Consider the following 23059-nt stretch of genomic DNA (forward strand, 5'->3'; position numbering starts at 1 on the left):
CTAATCTCCTACTCTATCATGAGTAGTGTTGGCCCAAGTGAAGTTTGTTTTGATAATTGACAAATGAACTCAAGCATGAACTAGGTCCATACATAGTGTACACATAGACACAGGCAGATTCAATCATAAGACGTGCTCGCGAAGAAGATAAACTTAAGTGGTTATATCTAATATCTCCTGAACGAAAAGGTTGCATAAGTGATAAGGAGAAGGACTCCTTACTCGAGAGAACTCTATCCTAGATGTGAGGTGGGGGGGAGGTAGAAGTTGAAAATAAATAGAACTCTTCCACCAAGGAAGAGTATAGCATTGGCCAGTACTACTCTTGGTGAGTATAGTATTGGCTAATACATTAATTGGTATCAAAGCAGGGTATCCTTGAAGAGGCTAAGACCTTAGGAGAAGATCAAGATGTGTGCACCACATCGAAACTAGAAAGGGAAATCCACTTCTAGGCCACCACGTTTTAATGGCCAGTGCTACTCTTGGTGGAAAAATAGGATGATAGATCATATTATAGGAGAGAACTATGATCTATGGGACATTGTCATTGATGGTCCACTGGCTTTACTAAATAAAAATGCTGAAGGAGTAGATATGCCAAAGACAAGAGTTGATTGCACTGCTGAGGTCTTGAAAAAATTGGAGAAGAAAGCTAAAGCCAAGAAATGACTTGTTTGTGGACTTGGTCCAGATGATTACAACAGAATCCAAAGTTGTACCACTACTAAGCAAATTTGGGATACATTGTAAGTGGCTCATGAAGGAACACCTCAGGTGAAGAAATCTAGAGGAACTCTATTGTATTCCCAGTATGAGAACTTTGCTATGAAGGAAGGAGAAACCATTGAAGAAATGTACATAAGGTTCATTACACTAACAAATGAGCTAAAATCTTGTGAAAGGATTATTCCTGAAAAAGATAGAGTCGAGAAGATACTGACTAGGGTTTTGCTTATCACATGGTAGAGCAAAATCACTGCCATCTAGGAATCAAAGAATATTGCCATTCTGCCACTGGATGAATTAATTGGTAATCTCACTACCTATGAACTTGGGAGACAAACTATAAAAATGGATGTACCTAAGAAGGAAAGGAGCTTGGCACTCAAAATCACAGAAGGTTCTAATTTGGAAGATGAGGAAATGGTTATGATCACTAAGGACTTCAAGAAGTACCTGAGGAGAGGAATGGATTCTTCAAGAAGTGGAAGCTATAGTAAGTCAAAATCTCCTGAGAAGCAAGCCAATGATGGTTGCTACAAGTATGGAATGATTGATCACCGCATCAAGAATTGTCGTTTGTGGAAAATTGAATGGAAAAAGGAAAGAATTGAGCGAAGGAACAAGAAAAAGGAACAGGTTCAACCCAAAAAAAGCAACAACAAAGGATCAACCAAGGCTACAGTCGCTTATTGGGGAGAAATCTCATATGAAAGCTCAGATGATGATGATGATGAGGATGAACAAGCATTTATGGCCATTGAAGAATCTGATGAAGAAACTAAGGTAAGTGTCCTTCATCTCAAAGAAAAGATTAAATTGTTGTCTAAAGAAAGGTTATCTGAGTTACTACTATAACTAATTGATGAATTCGAGGATGTAAACAACGAAAAGGAGCAGGTGTCTAAAGAATGTGTAATTTTGAAGGCTAAGTGCAAAAATATGAAACTTTGGGTTAGTGAAATTGTAAGTGAAAATATTGTGTTTAAGAACCAGGTTCATGCACTTGACTCAACTGTCTTAGAGCTTAGATCTGAAAATCTAAAACTGAAATTAAGAATAGGTAAAAAGACAACTGATCACACACAATTCACGTTAAAAGAAAATGTAGAAAAAATGAAATATGAGTTTTATGACGAGCACAAAACACACACTTAAATTCTACTCGCTAGTCAAATATAGTATAATATAATATTGTATTCACAAGGATTGGATTTAAACAACATTGTCATAGTTTCTAGCTTGATTGCTATCTAAGATGATCAACAATTGAGATTTATATGATTTATAACTAAACTTAGCTAAGAGTCTAAACTATTGACAAATGACAATCAAACAAAGATAAGCAAGGAAGTTATTAGTGGGAGAAAATAGGGGTTGATAGGATAGGTTCAAGATAATTGTTGGGATCTAACTCTAGATAATTCACTTCTATGGTTCAGAAGAGTCTCTCGAATTCACTCAATTATTAGTTCAAAGGTTCAGCAAAAACTCCTCTCTTGATTAAGTCTTAAACTCACGAGATGAACCAATTTAAGCACGTGAAGATATGCAAGAATGCGTAGTGGATTGGTCTTTAGGAGAACCTCTCTCGATTACATGAATAAGTGAATATAGATGCAACAATTAAATCATCCAAAATGCTTCAATACATAAAACTAGAGTTATAATCTACAAACAATCATCAATACACCAAATCCATCAAACCCTAAAGAGAACTACTCCATATATATGGAGCAATTCATCACAATAATAGTTAAAGTACAGGAAAACACAAAACAATCCAATCTCGGGACTTGAGTGAGGAAGGAATGATAAAATCCATGTGCCTTTTGTTCCTCCAACTTCTCCTTAGCTTTATTAGGTCTAAAATATGTTAAAAGTAAAAAAAATAATGTTTTTCTATGTATTTATATCAAGTAGGGTCGGGTCCAGATGAAAATACTTTCTCCTAGCCAAAATAGGAAATTGGCTATGTAAAAATTGCACAAGCGCGCGGCATGGGGCGACGCACCATACAGGGTGCTTATGGGGAACTTGAGGTAGCTTGCAAATTCAACAGGCATCAGAAATACACAGCCACGGTGCCCGACGTGTCACAGATGTGGAGATTTCTCAAAGTACTAATTTTTCTTGTTTTTAGACGTCCAGACTTGGTCCTCTACCCTAGAACACTATAGCGGCTTAATCCCTTTGGATTTTACTCAGACTTAAAGCTCCAAATAGGTTGAATTAGTTCCACAACATATACATAGCTCAGAATCACTACTACAAGGCATAAAACACACAATTAGTGGAAAACACTAGCCATTAAAGTTCAAACACAATTAAAATGCAGTGAATTAGAGTGCAATAAGCGACTAAAACATGCAATTATAGCCTACAATCAACACCTACACTTAAATAATTTCTCGTCCTCGAGCAATCAAACTACATAATTATGTATTTTAGTCGCTTATTCTCAAAGACGAGCAATGGTTTAAGTGTGGAGTGTTGATGGTATGCTATAATTATGTATTTTACTCGCTTATTTCACTCTAATTTATTGAACTTTTATTGTGTTTGAGCTTTAATCGCTAGTATTTTGCACTTATTGTGTGTTTTATGCCTTGTTGGAGTGATTCTGAGTTATATAGAAGTTGTGGAACTAATTCGAGCTATTTGGAGCTTTGAAGTCTGAGTAGAAGCTCAAGGGATTATGATGGGATTGTGTTCGATGATCGATGATCAATTCTGGATGTCAAAATTCAAGGAAGAAGCAACTGCTGAAGAAATGCACTAGTGCGAGGCACCGTGCGAGGCACCGTGCGATGCATTGTTTTACGCATTAGTGCGAATTTTTGTCAAAAATTTCCAAAGTTCAGAGATTGGATTTTTTTTGTGGTCTGATAGGAAAAAGCATTAATGCAACGCACCGGGCGATGCACAATGCGATGCATGGAAATCACTAAGTTTGCAGGTTTTCCTATTTCGGCTAGGAAAGGTAGATTTCATCTGGGCCCGACCCTACTTGGTATAAATATATGTAAAGCGTCATTTTGGGAGATACTTTTGGACTTTTGACGTACTTTTGACCTAAGGAGAACAAACCACTCTTGGAGGAGGCTTCTAACTAGTTTTTCTTCTCTTCTCTTCTCTTAGTTTCATAGTTTATTAGTTCAAGAGTTATGGGTGCTACATGAACTTTGTAGTTTGAAGCTTGAATTGTTCTTATTATTTTGTCATATTGGTTTATTTATTTAATCTTGCGCTTAATTATTTGGCTGCTTAATCACCAATTGAATACTATCTACGAATCTAGGATTGAACTCGGGAGATAGAATTCTAGATTGCATATAAGATTGTATATAAGATTGAGTAGGAATATACCTAATTGCTTCGCTTGGTTACTATACATGAATTATTAATGTGTTCTTGTTAATTCTAATTCCATAGAAATATAAGCGTTAGTTTAGCTTGAATAGATGAGTAGTACTTCGAGAGAAGGCTGCGAGTAATATTAACCCTGTCAAATAATAAATTAGATAAATTAATTACAAAATTTAAGTAAAAAACTCAACGGTATTGTTAGCTAACCCATAGCTCTAGAATATTTTCTCCCATTGAATTCGTCTTTAAACTTGTCGTTGTTTTCTTTGATCTCTTAATTTGTTACTCTAGATTAATTTTAGTCAAATATTCATATTTTAGAAAATCGCTTGAATAGATTAATTGTCTTAGTTAAATTTAGTCATAGATAATCACAAGCTTCTGTGGGTACGATATCTGGACTTATAATCCTATATTACTTGTTGACCACGTATACTTCCATGTGCGTTTTGGAGCAACAACGGGTGCCTATGGCACTCTTCTCTCATATTTCCTCTAGATTTTAGCCAATATCTAGGCCCATTTTGTGAATATATACAAAACTATGGAAAGCTGTCCCTGTAGGCATCTGTGTAGGTGTACTGAAGTCTTTCGCTTGGTACTTTGTCGAACTTACGACTATTGCTATCTTTTGTTTCATAACCTTGGTTATCTATCCTTATAGATTTATTGCATCCAGGCAGGTCATACTATACAATAACACTTACTTCAGTTTGTTATTACCGAGGTTTGCTACCCAACTCTAGGTTGCTCTCTCGTAGCTTATCCTATATGCATAAATCTAAGTCCTTTAATACTTCCTCATTATTGTTCATCTTAAGAATGACAACCTAATATCCTCTCATGCATTTTAACTTTTATCCATCCATCATTGATTCAGCTTAATGCTGATCTTAATCTACCACTCATAACTTGAAGCCTCTTAGGTAATACATTGTCACTAGGGCTCATGTCTCATCTGGGAACATCTTAACTGATTTTCTTGATCCAATTAGGGATGATACTATACTTCAATAACCATAGTTCATTGCATCCCAACATGATTCATCCTATGGGGGTATTCTAATCCTATGCAATTCATGAAATCCATTCTCATTAAATAATTCTTCAATCAAAGGCCTAAACATTATTCTCTTATAATTTATCACAATTTCACACTCATTCTATTACGAGAGCAACAGTCCATCTTTTCTAAATGCCCCTAGTCTTAAACTCCTCTGAGTTCATTCTATTACGAGAGAAACATACTGAGTTTTTTATAAGTTACGAAAACCATCAACTCTCATATTGTGATGGGTTTAATCATGAGGACTTCCCTATTTTCGTCACCTTATCACTCACCTTTTTTTATTGTTACTCTTGTCTACCTAAAACCTTTTCTCTCTGCCATACTTTAGCTTGCGACCTACACATATCTATTTATACTACTCGCAACCTCCCTTTAATTTGCTAGCACCATAGATTTCCTTATGTTATTCTAGAACATCAAGTGAGACATCACATCATCTTTAATTCTTATTTAGTCTCTTAACTAGACCTCTCGGTACCTAGAAACCATAGGCTGGAAGATATGCCACTAACCTCACCACCATCATTTCTGGATACTGAATCATGGCACTTCTAGACCTCTATCTAAAATCTGGACTATTTATATTCTTCTGCACTTATGTATTCTTTACCTTTCTTATCTTTAAATATTGCATCATATCTTCTATCACTTTCATAACCTCCCTTCCACATAGGTGGAAATCACATCCATACCTTAAGGATCTACTATAATACTTGCACCTCTTATGCATACACAATCCGACGGGAGCTTCATACTAACTTCTTATGAGGCTGGTACTCTTCTAACTGACTTTATCATATAGCCATTATAGAATATGACCATTTTACTATCTCTTGTGTACTTATTATATTAAGAGTGATTCTGCAATATTCTAAATCATGATTTTTATAATCATTGGGGTCTAATAATCAGACTCCTGATTCACTTAGCTTATGTAACTCTTTAGTTTCCTCTTCTATCTCAGCCTTTAAGTAGGTTTACGCTATCTTCTGATATGCGGATCAGGATATTCGTTATTACTTTAGTCCTCCGTGGATGATATAGAATATCCATGATATAACCTTCTAACAATTCAAGCTTTTGTTTGTGATGTGGACTCTATTCTTTATTTTAACTTATACTGGAGTCTCCTATAGCTGTAGGAATGTCAATATATATTTGCTGCATGGATAACAATCAGAAATATTAAGTGCATTCATAAGATAAGTAATTCTGCGTCATTGATCGAATAATTCCTTTCGCGCCTTCTCAGTTTTTTTAAAAGTAAGCAATTACCTTCCCTAGTCATTTTGCCACTTGTTGCATGAATACTTGGCTTACCTTAATGCCCGCATATGTTGGAATTTCGTGAAACTCATATGATCACGAATATTACTTTTGATTTTACTTCCCATTCATTGGTCACGATAGGTGCCACTTTCTTATGGAGTGCATACAATATTGCAGTGATATTATTATTCTAAGATCATTTCTTCTTTAGGTCACTATGCTTATATTAAAGCCTTCTTCCTTATTTCCTCAGCTAGTCTTTCGTTGTACCACTTAGGGGAGACTCTCTGATTCTTGTCTATGAGCTTATTACAACATATACCCAACGGAATTTTCGATGTGCTTACTTACCTATAACTATCCTTAGTTACATACCTTTGTGCCCTTGTTCTTATAGGGTTACTTCTAAACTCATTTTTTTTGTCTTCCCTGTGGCACTCTCTTTTATTCCCGTAACACATTTACGACAACTATAACTAACTCACCTCCTATTTGAATATTTCTCAAGGATTACGATGTCGTATATGCGAGACTGAATTCCCTATGTTGGGGCTCACTAGGTTTATCTTGCACGATCTGTAGATTTATCTATATCCTCTTGTCTAGCAATACCTAGGCTCTTCCTGAATCAACTACTACTCGTTGGCCCATTCTCATATCTATATTCTACATAATCTAGCTAGGGTTGTTTCCTTTGTCTTAACTTACCTCTCGCACTGCTCCTAATGTATTAAGTGCCCATTTACACTTATTGATTAATAACATCCTAGCCAAGAATCCTTACTGCCTCTCCCCCACATCGTGCTTGCATAGTGTTTTGGACTCGTAGTATATATGTATGATCTGAATAAATTCAATCTCACTCCTTTCGCCTTTTTACCGCATTCTCCTTTTACTATTACGTAGTTACTTGAACCACTTAACTCCGACTAAATACCATATCACCTCATCCTAACCCTTTAAGGGAGTACTAACATTTAATGCTATGAAGATTCACCTACACATATTTTACCTCTTCATATTCGGCGTCTTTTCACGTCCTCACTAACTCTTACTCTCCTTGCGGTAGCCCTTCTCTACTAGGGATAACTAAATTTTTTACGTGCAAGGGTGACACCTAGTGTAACTAGTACACCTAGTTACTTAAGCTTAACTCTGCTCATAGTTCCTTCTTTAGGGAATCGTCCTCCTAAATGACCTTTAAAAGTTATTCTTCTGGTATCCATTTTATTATTGCTGGAATGCGATATTTGAAGTTCTTTTGATGTCGACTATTATCACATCATTCGATCCCTAATTGATGTTCGGTTTATTTGTTCACTAGCCCATGTTGATTTCTCTTACACCGGGGGTCTAAATTTTTGTTCTAGTAATCACGTTGGACTCACCAACTCATTTCTCGAAAAAAGGATATGACTTTGGCCTATACTCTTTTATTATCTCAAGGCCTGTCACATCTCGTCTTTTCCTTCACTTGACTATAAACTCTGTCATCATATCATATTTTGATTTACCGTTATCACCGATTTATCACATCTTACTCATAATACTTTATTTACTCTCTTCTTATTCTCTTGCTAATATTTTCGTCTATTACCTTACTTTAAAAACTTCAACAAAACCTTCTTTCGCTTTTAGATCCCCTTACTCTATCCACTGGCTCTTCCAGTCACCTAGATTCTCTCTTTACTAGGGACGGGAGCCATATAAAGGTAAATATTTATCCCTTCTAGGATTCCACTGCCTTTCTTCTGAACATTCTAGTATTCATATCTAAATGCAATATTCTAGAGTGCACCATCGGGGTGTCTCAAACGGAGAACTATTAACACGTTTTCAATATCCTTCGAAAAGGCTAGGTAATGCTAATAATGCATCCACCATTTTCGGTTACTTTAAGCCCAGCTGGTCATTATATCCCCTCCTTCTCTTAAACAATATCTGTTAGCTCCTACAGGGCATAACTATGATGGGTGTGGCCAATTGTACATACTTCTGTTACTGTTGACGGTAATTAAAATACTTATATTTCTCTGACTGAATTTTAAATACTGATAATCTTCACTAACTGGGTACCTCGTATCCTTCTCCACCTTTCTTCTTTTACTTATTGAAACTTGTGTCTACCTTCTAATTCTCTCATTTTTTTATCACATGGATGGATAAATATTCATGCCTTAGGGATCCTTACTAAGAAGCTTAAACTTCTTAGTACACACATGATCTGCTGAAGACCTCACATTTACTCATCATAAACATGATGCAAAATCGAGTTCTTCTTACTCACCTCTTCTACAACAACATTTAATCTCTTACTAACTATCTTTCTATATGTAGATGTCATTGTATAACAAATAAAATTTAGGAATTTGAATTTCTTACAACTGAGCTCTACAACACGATCAAGAGTAAGAAGAAAGAGTGACAATCTTAAATGCCTTGTAGCCTCCTGCTTATAAGTGTGGTGCACAACACACCCATAAACAAGACTCTACAAGACACGACTTGTAGACTCCCTAGGACAGAACTGCTCTGATACCACTTCTGTCATGACTCAAACCTAGGGAGGCATGGCCGGCACCCGGTACCATATTTAGCCCGAGCGTACCACTCTGTAACTGTGAACTCTGGAGGGATAACCCTCAACTTAGGCCGATGAGGCCATATTCTAAATCATCTGAAAATATTGTCTCTCCAGTAGTACCAAACTAAACATATACATAAGGCTGGTAAAACCACAATACTGATATAAAAAATGTACAAGACTCATCTACAAGCCTCTAGGGATAACTGAACTGTATTATGGCCGGGACAAGGGCCTCGACCTACCTATCAAAACTGTATATATAAAATGGACTCCAAGGTATAGACCTGGTAACTCCGAGGAAGTGGAGCTTACCAACCAAGCTGATGTTTGACTTTGTCTACTGGGAAGGTCTATCCAGCTGTCTATCAGGACCTGCAGTCATGAAATACAGTGTCCCCAGCAAAAGGGACATCAGTAAGAAATAATATATCGATTATGTAAGGCAATTAAATAACTGAAAGCTGAAACTGAACTGATAATATAATAATTTAAAGTACCTACGAGTCCAATATAATTGAAGATATGATTACCTATTGATACTGGCTCATCTCTCTCAATATAGTAAGTAAAATAGTTGTCCGGTCCTATAAGGCTCGGTATGTGTAACTTCTCTACCATAGTAGGCTCGCTCATAGGCGCTCGACCATAGTAGGCTTGGTATATAACTTACCATCTGATCAAAGGTTGCTCAATAGGGGCCTGCCCATCAATTAGAGCTCGATGGTGGTGAAAATATTGTAATACTGTATATATATAGACTCTCTGCTCTCTTGGATGAAAGAAGACAAAACTAAACTGAATATAATGTCCTAATAAGGGAGAATACTATAGCTTGTGAGAGTAGGATAATATACATAAATTCAGGAATAAGAACTTCTCTTTATGCCTCGTTATCAAACACATGTAGTTACGGGACCATGCTAAAATGAAGGAAAGGTTTAGTCTTAACATACCTTAACTACGTTGAGTCCTTAATACCTTCCAAGTAATTCTTCAAACAACTCAACTCAATCTATCACAACATAAGGAGATTTAAAATCAGTGTTGAGTAAAGGCTAAGTCTGCAACTTAAAGTAGTAACTCGTTTATGTTAATTTGGGCAGCATCTCCCCTGTAACAAGGCCCTCCTCCAATGCCATATACAAAAAGCAACAATAACACAACAATAACAAAATGTATGCATCATTTTTCAACCTTTATCTCTATCACAATATACGACAAAACAGCCCACACACCCTAATCACTTAATTCATAAAAAGACAATCAAAGTATTGTCAAACAACCTAAAATGTAATGAAGAACAACCAGCCCATCATTTTGTCATTATATGGTTTTTCTCCACACCTTTACTCCTCCAAAACTCCATAAAATATCAGCATAATGGGCCAACACGAGTGGACTACAAAATAGTCCCTTAAAAGTGAAATAAATAAAACTCATGGCTTCCGATCACTGTCCCATGAGTTCTAACTATTAGGAAATGAATTTATCAACTTTCCTTGACATTTAAAAGCTTAAATACAGAAAGTAGACGTTTTCTTAACTATAAAGTACCTTCCAAAACTCAATCTACAAAGAAAAAGAGAGACGAGACAGTGATACTTACGTCGTAGGGATCGTTGCAATGTTATCGCTTCTTCATTTCATACTCGAGATATTAATATTCTTTGGAAACCTTGTAGAGAGCTTAAGGGTAAGTTATTTGGGGGTTCTCTGGTCGTGTTCTATGATAAATGAGGAGAAAGATGATTTAAAACCCTATATACAACAACTTTTCGGAGGTCAAAGAGGTGTTTGCTTGGCACCCTAGCATTGGCCCTTCTTCCAACACTTATATCTTTTTATCGGTATGTCGTATAAACCAATGTTTAAGCACTAGAAAATACATTCCAAGACCTTCAATTTTGTATATAATATGTCCCAAAAAGACCTCATATAACACACGAAATGTATTACTCAAAATCTTTAGTGACACATCTACTTGTCACCTATGCAGTCTGTGCAGTTTCTCTAAACTTAAAATATCTCTCTACTCCTATGTCATATGGACGAACGGTTTAATGCATTAGAAACTAGACTCATAGAACTTCAATTTGGTAGGTAGATAATCCCCTATTCCAAATATATTGGGAGAAAAGCTCAGCTATATTTGACCTAAGTTTCAATATTTATGAATGTAACACACGTCTATCATATGACTAAAATAACTCATAACATAATCTCCTTATAATTTAAGCACCCTATTATCGCCCCAAAAGTGCATGTTATAACATTGCCAACTTGTCGACTTTCGACAAAACTTATTTTCTTCAATTGTTTTAGCTTCTAAGCCTTCCAACCCTCTTGGTACTTGGTATTCATGATCTTAAATATTTGTAACCTCCATGGTAACATGATTAACTCACTTTATGTGCTTTCAAAGATGATCTCATTTTTGGTCATACATCAATTGACTTATAACGTACTCTCACATACAAAAACATGGGGTGTAGCAATTTTATATAAGACACGACCTTTTTAAACAACCCTCCTAACTCATCACACCAAGAATATTTAAAATAGACTAAGCACAATAGTGTAAAATCTTTGCCTCAAGATTTGACTCATAAGTACCACGCATTATTCCCACACCCTCACTTACTCTAACATAGAGGTCAACACCATTACCTTTCCTTTGTGAATTAAGTGCCCTCACACAACAATAGAGAGTAGTTCTAGATAGAATAAAAGTTAAGAACAATTAGGAACTCAAGATAAAAAGAATTCACTCACTCTCAGAAACAACATTCATATGCCACAAAAGATGCACCATAGGCTTGCCCGTAGTGTACTACTCTACTAATTGAGCTCATTCAGTCAAGGATCAAGTAGGACTTTTAACTGGTTGTAATGTAGGCTGCGGGACGGGTAGGATACATTTAGATATAAGAGTGACTAAAGCACTTTAATACATATAATTTACCGTTCGAAACTACACACTTATGTTAAACCATAACTCCACCTTTACATCAATATACATCAACTCCCTACTTCTTTAAGCACAATTAAATTAAGAGTTACCACTTATCAATGAATATTATTCACAACAAAACAATTATTGTTTTTTCTTTTTCAATTCAAGTGACTCTTACTTTTCAATACATTGCACCTTTCTCCTTTTTTCAATAGTTCCACTCAAAAGCCAAACTAACAACCCCACACTTCAACTTTTATAAAGTTCATAACAAATTCAAGTGGTCATGAGAGGTACAAGGTTCAAATAAGTGGTCAATTCAAACAAATGGGTAATTCTTGTAATGTGGTTCCCAAAGAAACATGATTACTGACTCAAAGGGGTTAACTAAGATACATAACACGTAGGCGGGTAAACACATATATCTAGTTCAACAAAGAAATTCCTATATCACTTCCAAGACTGAATAAAACTATTATTTCTCTTTGCAAACACACGGGGAAGTTCTAGACATCAAATGTAATGCACAGAATACATGAAACCTCTCACACACATGGCACATAACTCACTCAGGATTGAACTCATCAAGAAATTCTAGTCAAAGAAGTCAAACAAAGTCATTATCATACAAATTAAGGTACTTATACAATAGTCAAAAATTAAGCCTAAGTGCCACAACTAAAGCACTCACTATTCTCAAGCATAAAAAATGTTAAGATATATTGCCTTCAATTAAATCATAGCATAAGGTTTTTTACTCCTAAAAAAAATAAAAACTAACTACATCTGGTTCAAACAAAACCCTTGGTAAAGAACCGCGACACAAAGAAAAACCGTAGGGGGGGGGGGGGTTGCTTCACTACCCACAAAAGAAAACCTTTTTGTCTTTTTCCTTCAACTTTAATCCCTCAAGAAATATGTCAATGACATCTATCTCTAACTACTATAACGAACAAAAAAAACTTAAACTAATATACATACATACATACATACAACATATCCCTCACCCTACACTTTAAGTTGTGGCATGTCCCATGACACACAATTAAAAAATATAAGGTAAATGAAACTTCCCTGAATATCTAGTGGGGGTGTCGGGCTCCCTTCCTCACCCTCGAACTAATGCACACATCCATGTTGACAACTTCTTCTAAGCTTTCTTCACCTTCCACTCAACACCTGCAGCTAGTTTCTCCTTTTTCACCTCCATTGCTACATTCATCTCAAACGTCATAGTCTTCTCACCCACCCTAAGCATGAGTTTTATCTCATGTATATCTAAGATGGCCCTACCAATTTTTAAGAATAGTCTTCCTAGGATGAGGGGAACCTCCTTGTTTATTTCCATCTTCACCACTATAAAATCTACCGAAAAGACGAACTTATCTACACGAACAAAAATATCTTCCACTATCCCTCGGGTATCAGATTCGTTTAGTCTGTTAGCTGCAAAGATATTGTTACTGACCTTATCTCACCAATCTCATTCTCTAGTTTCCTGTAAATATACAAGGGCATTAAGTTAATTGTGGCACCAGAACTACACAAAGATTTATCAAAATTAATAGTGCCTAAAGAGCAAGATATAATAAAACTCCCTGGATCTCCACACTTTTGTGGGAGTTTATTTTGTAATATCGCGTTGCAATGCTTTGTGAGCTTGACCACTGAGGTCTCTTCAATTTTCCTCTTCTTGTAAGGATCTATTTCAACAATTTAACATACGCATGCACCTGTAAGAGCATTTTAGTAAATGGTAAGTTTACACGAACCTGTTTCAGCACATCTAGAAATCTCTCAAACTGCTTGTCCAACTTTTCTCTATTTTGTTTTTGGGGGAAAGGTAGAGCAGACATATATACTTGCTCTCCTCAGGTTCCTCCATTCTCAAATTTTCATCCTTCTTTTTCTTCTCTGCTTTCATCTGGCCATTCTTCTTTTTATCAGCATCACTTTTTATTTGCTCCCCACTTTCTGTTTCTAGTCTCACCTCTTTTTTGATTGGGGTGAGATTTTTCAACACTTTTCCACTTCTCAAAGTTACATCATTGACTGTTTACTTGGGATTTCTTTCAGTATAAACGGGGAGAGTTCCTGGAATCCTCTCAGGTAATAGAGTGGCAAGTTTCCCAACCTGTCGTTCTAGGTTTCGATAACCCGTGCCCAGTTCTTTGATAGTTGAACTATGTTTCAAGCCTCTCATCTAACTTTATAATGAAGGCCTTCATGATATCTTCAATGCCAGACTGAACATGCTTTTGAGGCTGATATTGCTGCCTCTGCTGATTCACATAACCAGGAGCTCATTGTCCTTGGGGTTGTTTTGTTGCCATGCATTCGTAGTACCCCTAGGAGAACTCCATAAAAAACGAGGTACCTCTGACCCAGTGCATTATAATTTCCTACAACATTTACTTACTTAGCTGAGGCTAACACTCATGAGTAGGGTGTCCTTTTCCACATATATCACACACTGCGTAACGCTCATTTTGAATTGAGGCTAAGGTCAGATTTTGTATTTTTTTGGCCATAACATCAAGCTATACCTGCACAGATGTATTAGCATCAGCTTGGTGAACACCAGTTGATCTTCATCTTTCAGCACTCTAAGAGGGCCACTAATTAGTATCTTCAGATAACTCATCAAGAATTGTAACTATATCCTCTAGAGTTTTCTTCGTCAAAGGACCTCCAACTGTATTACTCAATGTTATACGTTATGTCGGTGTCAATCCTTCCCAAAAGTCCTGGAGTTGCATCCAGAATTTAATTCCGCTATGTTGACACTTTCTAAATATCTCCTTAAACCTCTTCCATGCTTCAATAATAGTTTCAGTCTCTTTATGGTAGAAGTTATGGATTTCTCTTCTAAACTTGCCCGTCTTAGCTGAGGAGAAATATTTATCAAGGAATTTTCTGGTCATCTCCTTCCAAGTTCTAATCGATCCACCGGGCAAACTTCGAAGACACTCCTTCGCATTATCTTTAAGTTAAAAGGGGAATTCTCTAAAGTACACTGCATCTTATGACGTCCCATTGTATTGAAAGGTGTTCATAATCTCTTCAAAGTCCATTAGATATGTGTTTGGACTTTCATTTGGCTTCCCTCTGAAGACACAACAATTCTGAAGGGTCTGAAGCAACCCTTGCTTCAACTCAAAATTTTGCTGATATTGGAGGTGGTCTAACACCGGATAATCCTTGATTATATACTAGTCTAGCATAATCTCCAAGTGGTCTTCCAAGCCTGGAAGCTATATTTCTGAACTGGTTTGCAACCAAGGTTTGATGTTGATTAAGTCTGTGACCCCTCTCTTCTGTTGATGTTGATGTTGGTTTGCATAGATATTTTGTGCATCTCTAATAGCTGCTTCCTCAGCATCCCGTGCAGGTTTTTCTCGGAGTTGGGCTGCCTCTTTTGCAGCTAAATCTACATTATCATCAACATTTCTAGTCATAGTTTCTTGGGTTGAGGATTTTCCAACCTTCTCTAACTTCTCGGTGAGATCTCTCTCCTTCCTCAATTTTCGTAGTTTTTTTTCTAACTCTGGCTCGTATGGTAGAAATTCTTTCACAAAAGCTCGAGTCATGCACCAATCTTAACCTGTAACCCGCGCACAACAAAAGAACACCAAACATAAAAAGGGAAAAATAAAAATAATAAGAAAAAATTCCTGAATTAGCACTACAAACTATTTCGAACACTATTGATTGCAATCCCTGGCAATGATGTTACGCCTCACAATATAACGTCGATATTACGTCCTGTAGTATTATATTACGATGATGTTACGTTTTGCAGTATTATATTACGATGATGTTACGCCTTGCCATATTACATTACGATAATGTTACACTTTGCAGTATTAAATTATGACAATGTTGCACCCTGTAGTATTGTATGTTGAGTTTGTCGTAAGGTAATTGACATCAGTCCAAGGAAAGATAATTCGGAGGGTTGCGCCCCCCCTTTTTTCCCTTTTGATGGGGAAATCCGGGTTTCGACATTCAAGGGGGGAACAACTCGTTTCCTTTTGAGAATTGGGTATTTGAAGAGTCGCCACCTAACAGGTTATGGTGCGTTAGGGCACCTATAGCAATTAACTCATGTAAATAGTTTGCTTTACCAGTGATTAGGGTACGGGCTAGAAATAACCTTGAGGGGTAGGTGTTAGGCACCCCTCGCGGTCCATAACGGTTGGTCCCGACCGAACATAAACTATGATAATTAGTCATTTTAACAAGTAAACAATTTCAACACATATTTGCAAATAAAGGCATGTTTTCACATTCTAAGTACGTGTATGACTCAAGTAATAAAAGTAAAAGAGAATTTTGAACAACTTACACATGCATATGTAAAGAAAAGGGAATTTATAAAACTTAAACACATATGGAATTGGGAAAGGGAGTCCTAGGTTGATTAGCCTACAGGATCATACCCATGCAATGCCCGGTAATCACTCCTCAATGAGGAGTTGCACATGACATTAGCACGCAATCATCATATCCTTTTACTACACATTACCCTCCCTTTAGTGGTTATATAAGCGAGTTTCATTTACGACCTCTAAGCGTGCTGCTGCCCATCCCTTCCTTATGGTCCTGGAGGAATTTGGGGCCTCTAAATCTGGACAGTTCTTGACAGCCTAAAGTTTATAAAAGGTAAAAATCTAGGCAACAAGAAAATAACATATAGGACAAGCAAATAAGGACAAGCGGTTCGAAGGCTCACATTTACCTCCGCATGTATATAGGCAAACAAACAACACGTCTAAATCACAAGTTTTGAAGAAAGCTTAGAGATCCTAAGAACATGGTATCTAGATGAATGTTACAGGTTCAGGATATGCATAAGGAAAGTGGCAGAATACTAACCAGTTTGCCTACTGGTTTTATAGCTTGTTAAACCTGGATAATTTCACATATAAACAGAACTGGTTTCAAAGTTTTTTAATGCCCTAAGGCTTGCCTAAGTGCGTATATGCAGTCACAATTCTGAGGAGACATTTTTGAAGTCTTTTATCTTATAGTCATGCTTTATAATGATATTACATAACGCAGCGTTGAGGACTATTAAAGAAACGAGTAGAATAATTAATTAAACTGATTTAGAAACTACATGCGTGAGTTAAAATTAAACTGATTTTAGGTCCTATAGGCATGATTTCTATAATTAAAGCCGATTTTAGATCCTATAGGCATGATCTCTATAGAGACAGATTTGAACATATGGTGTAACGAAAACTGAACCTCAGTTATTTTATTCCCTATAGGCATGACATCTAATCATTTAAAATAGAGCATGCAGAACTCATTTCAACCAAAGCAGACCATATAAGCAGGTTATGTACATTTCAATCAAAGCAAACCCCATAGGCATGTCATCTAACAAACATATTTGAATCAAAATGAACCCTACATGCATGTTATCTACCCAACTTTACCCACAGTATACAACTACCCTCCCTTTTCACTAGTGACCCCAATATCTGTTGAGAATTAATTATTATAAACCAATGATTAAATAAAATTACATAAATAGAATAAAAATTAAGTTGTAGGGAGTCTGAAGTAGGCCCAAAGCAAATCCTGGTGTACCAAGCCTTCACTAGTCTCAATTGCCAAAGATTTCATAGCCCAATTCATGTCTAGGTGTGTTAGAGTTCTCTAAGGACCTCAAGAATCCCGAGCAGTGTTCACACCCAGACCTTCCTCAAATAAGGATAGATTTATGTGCAGTATGGAAGTGTCAGCCCTGATATGCCAGAGTTCAGAGAGATATCAGATACCTTTAAGCACTACACATACTAGAGGGGCAGAACTTAATAACCTAAGAATAAGTGAGAGTGATTGACAGGGTTTGAAAGAGTTTGGTAAACAGTACAAAGAAGGGTCTTAGGAGTGAAAAGACTTTTTGAAAACCAGTACTATCTTGGTAAACATTAGTTGGAAAGGCATGAAAACATTTTGAAATCAGAACACAAGTTACATAACAAACAACTTTAGAAAACACTTTGGCAAACAGATTCCACACAAGGAGAGAGGGGTTGGTGACACATAAAATACACCTCAGTGATAGTGGAGCATATAAACAACAAGGTACATAGAATTCTCTTGGGGTTCTCAGCTAAGGTAGGTCATTAAGACATGAAGCAAATATCACAGCAGGAACATGTTGACGGCACATAATCAACATAACTAAAGTTGTATTGGAGAGACTAGATAACTTAGTAGGAGTAAGGCAGAACAAGCAAGAACTTAAATGGACATGCTAGGCAAGTATTAAACAGTGTAGACATACTAATCACACACAAATTTTAGGAATGCTAGATAAGTAGTAGTCAGGAAAACATGCTAATCATTTATGGAATAAGACAGTGTAAGACATGCTAAACAAAATAGTAAATAGGCAAGTAAAGTGGAGACATGCTAATCACCTATTTGATCAAGGCAGTGTTTAGGCATGTTAGATAAACAGTAGACAGGCAAATAAGTTGAAACATGCTAATCAGGTATTAAACATATTAGGCATGCTAGATAAGCAGTAAACAGAAGTAGGAATGAACTCAGGACTGATGAACTAAGGCAGCAATAAATACATAAGTTTAGATTCTTGAAAATTAATCATAAGCATACCTGTTAGAGAAAGAAAACAGAAGATGTAAGACAGGTGTTGTGCAATTTCCAGCCTTGGATTGCAGCCGGCTAGACTAACAAAGATCACAAGTAGCAGAGAGAGCAAAGAGCTTTTTAGAGTGTAAAAGTAGTGGTTTATGAACTAATGTTTGTGTCTCAGAAGTTAAAATAAAGAGAGTTTATATAGTAGTTCAATAATAGAGCAAATAAGGTAAAATAATCAATAATGAGCAATTAAGGGATTTCAGAATCAGTCACACAAAGATTCAGAATATTCTTATCCTTTAATTAAGGAAAATTAGCCAACGGTAATGGCATGAACTAATTATGGCAAGATGTTCAATCAGACTGAGTAAAGAAGTAAGAGTCACAGGCCTTATTAAGGAAAGGAGTTCAAATCAAACCAAAAATAAAGAACTTCAGAATAAAATAGTCAAGGGTTTAATTAAGGAAAAAATCATGTAAAGAATCAGTAAATATACAGTGGTCAAATAAGGCAAGAACGATTAGTAAGGTCATAAACATGGAAACAACCAAGAATCATGCACACGAATTTTAATGGAGCAAATCACTCAACAATTTTGGAAAGAACGTATTAATTCCTATAAGCAAATAGGTTTAGTAAAGCTTTTAGGAACATAGAGAAATTAGACGAAAAATAATTCGAAACTCTAATTTGAAAATACTTAAAGAAGAAAAACATGAAAGCATGTCAACAGACAGAGATTTGAACAAACAGAAATCATAGAAACCAAAACTTGAAGTATCGTAGTGTTTTAGAAAAACGGTTAGTAGCAGAGGAGTAACAGAACCTAAAAGAATAGCCATGGAAGTTTGAAAATACTTCAGATACCCAAAGGTTCGACCAACAAACAATAAGGAATCAAACCCTAATATAACAAAAATGTTCAGAAATCGTTTAACCAGTAAAGAAATAAGGGAAATTTTAGGAAAATCAACAATGAACTCAGGATCGCTCAAAATCTATGAAGATCTGAATCAATTCAAGTCCAAACATTAGGTTTCTTGAAGAAAGGAGAAAGGGTAAAGAGAATCCGGCCTTTGAATCAAGGATTTTAACTGTGAGACTTTGATAGAAATCATCCACGGACCATAAACGGACTTTTGAAGAGCTTAAAATAAAATCTGGACAAGATCTCTTCAAAGTCCTTCCACGAAATCACATAATCGAGCGACCAAGAGAGATAGGAGACAAGTAGAGGCCTCGTATAGCCATGGGAAGCCATAGATCATACAAGGATCAAAGGGATTAGGGCTGGTTTTGGGTGGCGACAACTAGGGTTAGGTTTAGGTCTTAGAGAAAACGAAAAGGAGAGGGTTTTAGGGCAGTTGTTTGGTGAGAATGGCCAGGTTTGGGGGGGGGGGGTCGTTTGGAACTAAAAAAGGAAAGGGGTAATGGTTGTCGTTGATCTCTGTGATCAATGGCCAAGATTGAAAGGATTTGGGGCCGGGTTGGACATTATAGGTTTGGGCTGGGTAGATTTAGGCTGGTTTAATTGAATTGGGGTTCAAATTGGGGTAGGTAATTAGGCTAAATCTGAAAATAAGAGGGCCATTTGTTAAATACCTTATTTAATTGATAAAATAATTTTTAAAAATAACTAATATGCTATTAAAATGATTTTCATGCTTGAAAATATTTTAAAATAATTACTTAATATTTTAAAAATATTAAAGGCTATTTTTTGGGAAAATAATATAATACTGTACGCATAAGCTATAATTACAAAGTAATTACAATTGCAACCTAAAAATACAACTGTGGATATTTGTGCAATAATTAAAACTTAGTACAAATGAAAATGATAAAACCAAGCCACAAAATTATTATAAAAATATCAATCAATAATTTTTTTATAAAATAAATTCTAGGATAAATTAATAAAAATATTTTAAAAATGCAGAAGTTATATGAAAAATACTAATTGATGCCGAGGAATAGTTTTAAAAATATTATGGGAAAAAATGGGTATCAATAGCTTCCCCTCTTTACCCGGGAAGGATGAAAGAGTTTTCGGGTAAAGAAATGATGGCCAATTTTGATTGGATGAGATGTTTTGAAAGATAGAGGCCGGTCTTTGGTCTTTGTGCTGCCTACATATCCAAGGTCTTACAGGAATTAGGCCATGTGTAGTTCTAGATTCATTACAAGAACGGACATGAGATTTTGGAATGGACGCAATAGTGGTTATGGTGAATGGTCCAGGTTTGAGATAGTTGAGGGAAATGGAGCGAGGTCGCTCCTGCTAGGATAAGGGTTGCTTACTGGTCACCTACAGATAAAGAGATGCTAAAAACATGAATTTGTGCAAAAATTTAAACGTGATGCAGATTCCCTTTGGACCATGAAAGTTGTCTTTGGACGGTTAAGGATGACGTCATTAGACCATGATGTCCTGGGCCATGAATTGTTCGGTAGGGGATTTACAGGCCATGAAATGGTGTTCTCGGGCCATGAGGATGGTGCCTCCGAACCATGACGCCTTTGAATAATGATATGCAAATTTGAGAGATCCTCAGGTCATGGCATGGTGTCTTCCGGCTGTAAGGATGATGCCTCCTAGACTATGACACCTCTGGATAGGTTGGCAATATTTCAGCCCGTGAGATGCAATAATATAATGTTAATAAGACAAGGCTTAGTCTTGTTAAATGAAGGGCAGAGCTTAGCCTAATTGAAAAGCAAACAGACAGCACCGGAATAGAGCAATATTTGTGCAAGGAGGGACAATGCTTAGTCCCATGCAAATGTGGAGGAAGGGATTAGCCTCATGCAAGTATGGAGGCAGGGATTAGCCTCATGCATATATGGAGGCAGGGATTAGCCTTATGCAAGTATGGAGGCAGGGATTAGCCTCATGCAAGTATGGAGGTAGGGATTAGCTTCATGCAGATATGGATGCAGGGATTAGCTTCATGCAGATATGGAGGCAGGGATTAGCCTCATGCAAGTATGGAGGCAGGGATTAGCCTCATGCAAGTATGGAGGCATGGATTAGCCTCATGCAAGTATGGAGGCATGGATTATCCTCATGCAAGTATGCAGGTAGGGATTAGCCTTATGCAAGTATGGAGGCAAAGATTAGCCTCATGCAAGTATGCGGAACATGGCTTAGTCCCATGCAAAGAGTGAGAAGAAAACAAGAGTAGTATATTTCTTATATGGAGATATATTCGGTGTTTGGTTGCCCGATTGATAGTGATCTTTTCACGTGTGTAGATGTTTGGGAATGTTGTCGCTATATCAGATGTGCCTGCATTCAAAGAAAAATTGTATGTTTGTGAGGGGGGGGATGGTTCATTCCTTTGTCCGCTGGCCTTGATTCGTTCCGTTCTGGAGGCTCATTTGAGTTTTCCTGGGTAACACCTGACTATACGAAAATAGAGTTTGCGAAAATATGCAATTATTGATAAAAAATAGAGTTATTTTTAAATATCTAGTAATTTTGGATGAACTAGTGACTGTAACACATTTTAGAGACATTGTAACTTTCTCGTGTTAGAATTTTGAGGGTCCTCCTCAAAATTCTTCCCTAGTTTAGTAGATGATCCTTCGGCCGTTTGCGGGTAAAGAGACGTGTTGATCCTTCTTCGGAATTTTGAGAATCCTTCTCAAAATTTTGCCCCGGTTTCTTAACCAATTTCTGAGTTTCTCGCATGTGATGGCGTCGGCTGGACTTGCTCCAGAATTTGAGGGTCCTCTTCAAAATTCTGCCCTAGTTTCTGATCTTGGGGAAAAATGGAAATTTTATTATGTATGACCAAACCCACATGGCTGTCTACGTATCCCCTCTTAAACGGGAATCAAGTCAAGGGCAGTTCAATTATATCAGATGAGGAAATGTAAATAGTCTAAGCATAGTATCTCTTGACTGCGTCTGAATTGATTAGTTTTGGCCAAACTTCTCCGTCCATTTCTGCAAGTATGAGCGCTCCTCCTATTAGCACATTGTGCACCGTATAAGAACCTTGCCAATTGGGAGAGAATTTCCCTTTGGCTTCATCTTGATGTGGGAAGAACTTCTTCAATACCAGCTGTCCTGGTGCAAATTGCCTTGGTTTGACCCTTTTGTTGAAATCTCTAGACATTCTGTTCTGGTAAAGCTGACCGTGACATACTGGTTTCATCCTTTTTCCATCTATAAGGGCCAATTGTTCATAGCGGCTCCTTATCCATTCTGCATCGCTGAGTTCAGCTTCATGTGTGATTCTTAAAGAAGGAATCTCTACCTCAGCTGGGATGACTGCTTCGGTACCATAAACCAACATGTAAGGAGTTGCCCCAGTTGATGTGCGAACTGTAGTGCGGTATCCCGACAGAGAAAAGGTAGCTTCTCGTGCCATTGTTTGTGGTTTTCTACCATCGTCCTTAATATCTTCTAGATGTTTTTGTTGGCAGCTTCTACGACTCCATTCCTTTGAGGTCTAT

At 36.8% G+C, this 23059-nt stretch overlaps 1 non-coding gene across 1 annotated transcript; it reads left to right on the plus strand.

Moving 5' to 3' along the window:
• Window positions 1-14739: 14739 nt before the first annotated feature.
• LOC142170834 (small nucleolar RNA R71) lies at window positions 14740-14846 on the plus strand. The gene has a single exon (XR_012700447.1). It is a non-coding gene; the product is annotated as a small nucleolar RNA R71 (small nucleolar RNA).
• The last annotated feature ends 8213 nt before the right edge of the window (window positions 14847-23059 follow it).

The sequence above is a fragment of the Nicotiana tabacum genome, chromosome 16 (genome assembly GCF_000715075.1).
Source record: "Nicotiana tabacum cultivar K326 chromosome 16, ASM71507v2, whole genome shotgun sequence".
Classification (NCBI taxonomy): Eukaryota; Viridiplantae; Streptophyta; class Magnoliopsida; order Solanales; family Solanaceae; genus Nicotiana; species Nicotiana tabacum.